Genomic DNA, 7,018 nt, shown 5'->3' on the forward strand with positions numbered 1-7,018 from the left:
GTCTTTCCGACTCTAAGATGACAGAACATACGGAAGTCTCTGGCACCGTGAGTTGAAACAATCTTCTCCTCTTTTAAGTTATGCATGTTAGGTATCTTACCCCAGCGGCAAAAGACTGACTAATGCCTTCACTCAGGGCTGCTGCTGTGTGAAAGGGTTAGGTGTGCTGGTGGTAATATTTCATTATTAAGCTCACGTTGGTTTTGCAGAGCAAGTGTATTTGCCTTTGGGCACTGTCACGGTAGATTGGGAGCAAGCCCAAGAGGATCAAGATGCAAGTGCGCATTATGTTACATAGTGATACTTAGAGAAGTGGGGGACTCTCCAGGGTCCCCTTAGCTGTACATTTTATCTGATATTACTTCAGAAAAATCTTCCCGTTAAGGTGCATAGACGTTTCACAAATCTTATCAAATGCTTAAAAGTCAGAATATAAGTGGACATGGATCTCGCAGGGCAGAGACTGCATTTTTCTTTTGGTATTTTCTCGATCCATTTGCCTGAATTCCATGCACATTACTCTCAGGAGGGCAGATAACAGTGATGATAATTACCTTTCCAGGTACCAGAGGAAAACTGTTTGCATGCAGGGAGTATGGCCTAGACAAGTAGAGATGCAATTTGATGCTATGAGTGGACAACACAGGAAGTTATCCCTGATATTTAAAATTAGATGGTGGGGGAGGGCCTGTGGGAGACAGCTCAGTGGACTAAGTGGGTGGTTGAGCAAGCTCAGGGACCAGAGTTCCATCCATGGCCCCACATGCCACGCTGAACCCACCCCCAGGGCACTCTCAGCCTGCAAATGAGTACAGGCGTGGTGGTGCACGCCTGCAATCCCAGCGCTGGGGAGGCAGAAAACAGGAGGATCACTACCAGTGAGAGCTCAGTAGCCAGCCACTGTACAAAATACATGAAATGAAAAAAAAAAAAAAATCGCAGAGTGGGGTACATTGATGCAACCTTTTAACTTCTTGAAATCTTTGTTTTTATTTCTGCAAAATAGCTCTGCCATTTCTTCATCTTACATCTCCACTCAGTGTGAGCCATCTGTACAATTCTTGGAACCACCCCACAAATACAGCAGCAACTCGGATTTTCCGTATTATTTTATGAAGCATCTTCTACCAATTGATGCTCTCAAGGAAATTAGATGAGAAGGCTTTTCGAAAGCCTGTGCTAGGTAGTTTAAAAGGACTTTTAAATCAATGCAGGTTGTCATTCCTTTAATAAATAAAGCACAAATGGATTAAATTGGATTTTCCCTTTTGATAAGAGGGTTATCTTGCCACTTAAATCTACCCCGAGTAATGACAATATCATGAGAGGCTTTGATGGGTGTCGATCTTTTCCTCAGTGAGCAAGTTCATTGCTTAACCATCAGATTATCAGGAAACTAAACTAATTGCAGCTTTTCTCATGTTGATTCTGCACAACTCCTCCCTACTAATGCAGAGGGGCGGGGCTAAAACACCCATAAACATTTGTAATGCGGTAGAGGCAGATACATCAGCAATCACCACGCCAATGAGAAAACTATACCAAGGTGGGCCAATGTGGTTCAGAGGAAGTTCTTACAAGGAGCAGCTGGGAATACAATCTAAACCCAGGGGCCGTATGCTTTTTGAAATTTTCTGTAACTGAATAATGGAATGGGAAGATATTAATTTTCATTTCTATGTCGCCTCACCCTCAGCAGGAGAGGTAACAACTAATCAGAAATAGATGGATCAAGAGAAAACTGTGGCCGGCTCAGCCTGCTCAGGGGCGTGACTTGTGTGGCACGTGGTGCCAGGGATCAGACTGTCCCTCTGCTTGCCTACACAGAAGATTATTCCGCTGAGCTTAGTCGCCGGCCCTTCTACATTGTTTCATGCAAGAGACACCATCCAATTTCAGAATTACAATAATAGCGCAAGTATTTTCTCAAAATGTCTATGCTAAGGAGAAAGAACAGTGCATTAAAATATTTTAATTCAGTTCAGTGAGTGAAAAATATAAAGTGTGTAGAAACCCCTATAAAAGTATCTGCCTAACTAAAACCGACAACTTTTTCAAATAATACAGATGTTTGTTAGGAAATTGTAAAAGACTGGTATATGCGGTAAACTGTGGGGATATTTAGGGAAGTTGGAGCAAGGACAAAAATGAGGATTATGTCAGACATTTTGAGATAATTCTGGTTTATCATGGTTCATTGTTACAGCACTGTCCAATCAAGATGGAATGGACACTTATCTGACAAAATGTTATAGAAGAATTTATTCTACTGATGTATTAAAAGGAACAGTTAGGGCAAGCCAAATAGCTCAGTGGATTAAAGTACCTGCAAGCAGGCACAGGGGCCGGGGGTTCAATCCCTGGGTCCTGCTGTGCTGGACCTGCCCCCAGGGCACACTGAGATGGCGATTGATACTGGGCGTGGTGGTGCATGCCTGTAATCCCAGCTGTTGGGAGACTGTGAACAGGCGGATCACTATGAGTCCAATCTCGTAGTGAGACCCTGAACACCCTGTAGACCCTCCCATAAAATCAAAATATAAAAAAAAAATTTAAAAAATGAACAGTTAATGCTTGCTTTTCTTTCTTCTGTATAATGTTTTCCACCAATTTGCATGCTGATATCTGGTAATCTGGACAACTGATTTGAACACAACAATATGCAACACAACAACCATTGTTGAATTCCTATCATTCTGTTTAGTGAAATTCTGTATCATTTCTATTTTTTTGCTACTTTTATTCTCTTTAAAAGAATAAAAAAATACTTAAAAGAATTTATGCAATAGCTTATGGAAACTGGAGGCTCTGCCCCAGCACTTTGTGACAGTTACTATTGTTCAATCATGTTCAATATCTCTTCTTCTCCAAGTTCCCACATTATTTCCTTTGGTGCCTGGCACTGGCACAGGGACTCTGTTTTGATTCAGAATCCTTCTGTGTTACATACAACACAAGAGCAAGGGAGAGATTCCATAGTTCAGGCAACAATCCACATTTGCAGAAACTGTCACTCCCATTTATACATTGTTGCTTTATTGGATTTCACAGTCCCTCCCAGGAATTGCTACCATTTTGCACAAACAGAACTGATGTTTGGCATAGGCGACACTTTGCAGGATCTTGCATCTGGAATCTGTTCTTAGATCTCTGAAGCTTTTCAGATTCTGTCCAATTGTACCGTGTGTTTATTGAATAAGGATTTATTGTGCAAGACACTCTTCAAATGTCTGCTTTGGACTTACAAGTGAATTTTAACTGTGTGCTCGCTACAGAGGTATCTGCTGGGCTTTCTTTGATCCAATATTTAATGATGGAGGTGCAACAGGATTAAATAATCCAGGGTAATTGTATAACTACTAAAATTTCTGGTTGGCATGAGAGGACATTTTTATTATTTTTTTTAATTGTCTAGATGACGATTTTCATCAATATCATGGAACTCTTTAATTACCTAAAATGCTCTAGTTTGAAAAAAGGGTCACACATTTGCCAATTTCTGCTTTGCTTTGTATCCCAAGTTCATGAATGGAAGCTCACTCCTAGACCATATGATGTGAACCAATTTTGCAAGCACCCAGAACAAGGGCTGTGTTTATGAGTCAGCTTTCTTTTCACGTAACCAAAGTGCCAGACACTTACAACTTAAAGGAAAGAAAGAGAAAACTCAGAGGGAAAAAGGGCTGGGTACAGAACAGACCATATAAAGGGGAGAGAGAGACAGAGACAGAGACAGAGAGACAGAGACAGAGAGACAGAGAGACAGAGAGAGAGACAGAGAGACAGAGAGACAGAGACAGAGAGACAGAGAGACAGAGACAGAGACAGAGACAGAGACAGAGACAGAGAGAGGCAGCTCTTGCCTCTGTCACTTCATAATAGGGTAACTTCATCAATGACTGCACCCTCGATGACATTAGAGTCCTCATATTTCACTCACCTCTGTAGTCCCTGCCTTTGAAAATTTCTACGTTGAGGATCCACTCCTTAACTTAAGAGGCTTTGAGCAGCATATTACATTTAAATTATAACACGACCAGCAGGAGCATTAATTGCAAATAGATCCACCTTTAAAAGGCTCTAGTCTATCGCAGCTCTTGAGCTCTCTCTGCCACTTCTGTGTCTAACTCAGAGCCCTGCACTCTGCTCGTTACCCCTTTCCCCGGTGTGTGTCTAGGAAACACTAAATCAAAAGCTCCGGGACATCTTCTCAGATGTTACTGGGGTTATCGTGGTTTTCTTGGACATGACTAAATCAGCTTGCCCTTCAAACCCTGGTTGGGTAATGTGGAACCTGTTACTCCTGTAATGTATCTAATCTCCTAATTGGATTAAGACACACATAAAAAGAAGAGGAATAACAGCCTGCCAATCAATGGTACTATTGTTGCTTTCAGCCTTAAATCCCTGAGGGATCCAACCCAACCATGCCCCTAATTACTGTTGTCAACATACACAGGGATATCTGGGTTTGTTTTTCTGAATTATTCTTTGTAATGAAGAAGCCAAAGAGCAGCTGCAGTTTGCTTGCGGCTATGTATTCTTTCTGTCTCTTTTTCATATGCAATTGGGTACGACCTACCTCAATAATTAAGTGTGTGTGGCAAGTTCTGTTTATTTAATATAAGAAATTTTGACTCTTAAAATTAATGCAATCTTAGCATACTCTTGAAAAATGCATAGGTGAGGATTTCTAACATCATAGTTCACCCTTCAACCAGAATGCCATCAAAGAAAGGCATATACCATTCCAGAACACAGCAGCAGATGGTAAAATGTGATAAAATATGCACCTTCTGTGTGACTCAGTGCTAACAGAATAAACATGCACATGATGAGAATTATTCACGGACTCTATATAACTTAATATCCTGTCGGACGATTTCACGGATTTGGAAAAGAAAGCTTGAAGAAGCTTCTTATCACGTGTGCGGTTGCTCTCAGCAATACAAAACAGGGGAGGTGCAAACTGTGCAGCCCCTAACTTCATCCACAAATACTATACCAAGTCAGTACCCAGAGGAATCACACAGTCTCGGTTGACTTGTTTACAAGGGAGCAACTCAAAAATGTCTTTGTTCTTTCTTTATCTAAACACATTTTAGGATCTGACTTTTTATCTGTTTGATGCAGCATCTTACCATTCAGCTCGGACTTGTAGTGGTCCTCCTGCCTCAGCCTGCCCAGCAGTGGGATTACAGGCATGCACCACCACGCCTGTGTTGGTAGCTGGCTCAGCGCACCTGGTGTTCTGGGGCCAGCGCAGCATGGGTGGCCAGGGATCGAATGCAGGTCCTTACGCTTGCCAGGCAGGCACTTAGCTGCCGAGCTATCCCCCTGGCCCTAAGATCTAAATTTTAAAACAGCTATTCTATATGAATAAATATTTAGAGTAAAAAGTTGATTAGAGAGAAGAAGTATTATAACCCAGCATGGACAAGGTATCTAAAAGTGCACTTTGGGCTGGGGAGATGGCTCAGTAGAAAAAGCACTTCCCTGGCAAGTGCAAGGGCCTGAGTTCAATCCCCGGTTCCACCAAAAAAAAAAAAAAAAAAAAAAAAAAGTGCACTTTGGTACTTTCAGAATTACCTTATTTCTTTCACAGAACTTTGTCATGTTATCCTGGCAGTTAATCTGTATACATGATAATTAACGTTGTAACAACTTATAGGGAAAGTACATGCCTTTGATGCGGACATAAATGGGAGTCTGGGCTAGAAAGGAAGGGATAAAAGTAATTGAGATGTATTAAGAACATGCACTGCAATAAACTAGTCATTGTGTACATGTAGTATTAGGGGCTGGGGAGACAGCTGGGCAGTCTAAGTACCTCCCTGGCAAGCAAAAGGACCCAGGTCTAATCCCCAGCGCCACATGCATCCTGGCCCTGAACCCCTGGCATGCCGAGCTCGCCACAGAGTCTGGGCATGGTGGCACATGCCTGTAATCCCAGCGCTGGGTAGACTGAGGCAGGAGGATCACTACAAGTCTGAGCTGCACAGTGAGACACTGCACCCAATAAGCAAATAAAATATGTTTAAAATAGAGTAATAAATATTTAAAAAATTTTTAAAAAAATACTGAAAAAAAGAAAGTGAAAAAAAAAAAGATGAATAATATAAAGCTAGAGGACGGGCTGGGGAGATGGCTCAGTAGAATAAGCACTTGCCTGGCAAGTGCAAGGGCCTGAGTTCAATCCCCGGTTCCACCAATAAATAAATAAATAAATAAATAAATAAATAAAGCTAGAAAAAACTAAGGCATTCATTTCATACTGCAGGATTCATATGGCTGAAACACTCAAAATATACTGACACTACAGAGCCAGGGACAAAGCTCAGTGGTCTAAGCACCTGCCTGGGAAGCACAAGGACCTGGATTTGATTCCACAACTGTACCAGTCATCTTCCCGGTCACGATGACACAATCTCCAATATGCTCAAATGCAAGGAACAGGGGTTTGCTTTTGCTCATGTTTCTGGATGGTTCAGTCCATGGGCAGCTGGTTCTATTGCGGATAAAGTGCGACGTGAGCAACTGACTTCTCCCCGTGTGTCAGCCCGCAGGCAGTGGGAGCAGAAAATAGCTGGGCACGAGGACGCAGCCTCGCGAGCCCGGTTCCCAGCATCCGTCCTTTCCCAGGCTCCGCTTCCTCACAGTGCACTCAGGTGTGATTTCAACGCTGTGCACAGTGCCCCTGGAACGCTACCACATTCCCACACACCTGAGATTTTGGGAAGACGTTACAGATATAACCTTGAACAACTACATAGCAGAAAGGTTGGAACTGAAAAAGGTGGCGCTATAAAATCGCAGAGGAAAGGTAGAGCAATCCGAAAGACCTCATGGGAGTATGAACTAGTCCATGCTCCTTGAGAAGTTATTCCATGCACTTTGAGAAATTCTTTCTTTTTTTTTTTTTTCTGTATTTTAGGGAAGGGTGTACAGGGTGTACACTACTAGATCGGCTCGTAGTGATTCTCCTGTTTACTGCTTCTCAGGAGTTGGGATTACAGGC

The sequence above is a fragment of the Octodon degus genome, unplaced genomic scaffold (genome assembly GCF_000260255.1).
Source record: "Octodon degus isolate 3935 unplaced genomic scaffold, OctDeg1.0 scaffold00303, whole genome shotgun sequence".
Classification (NCBI taxonomy): Eukaryota; Metazoa; Chordata; class Mammalia; order Rodentia; family Octodontidae; genus Octodon; species Octodon degus.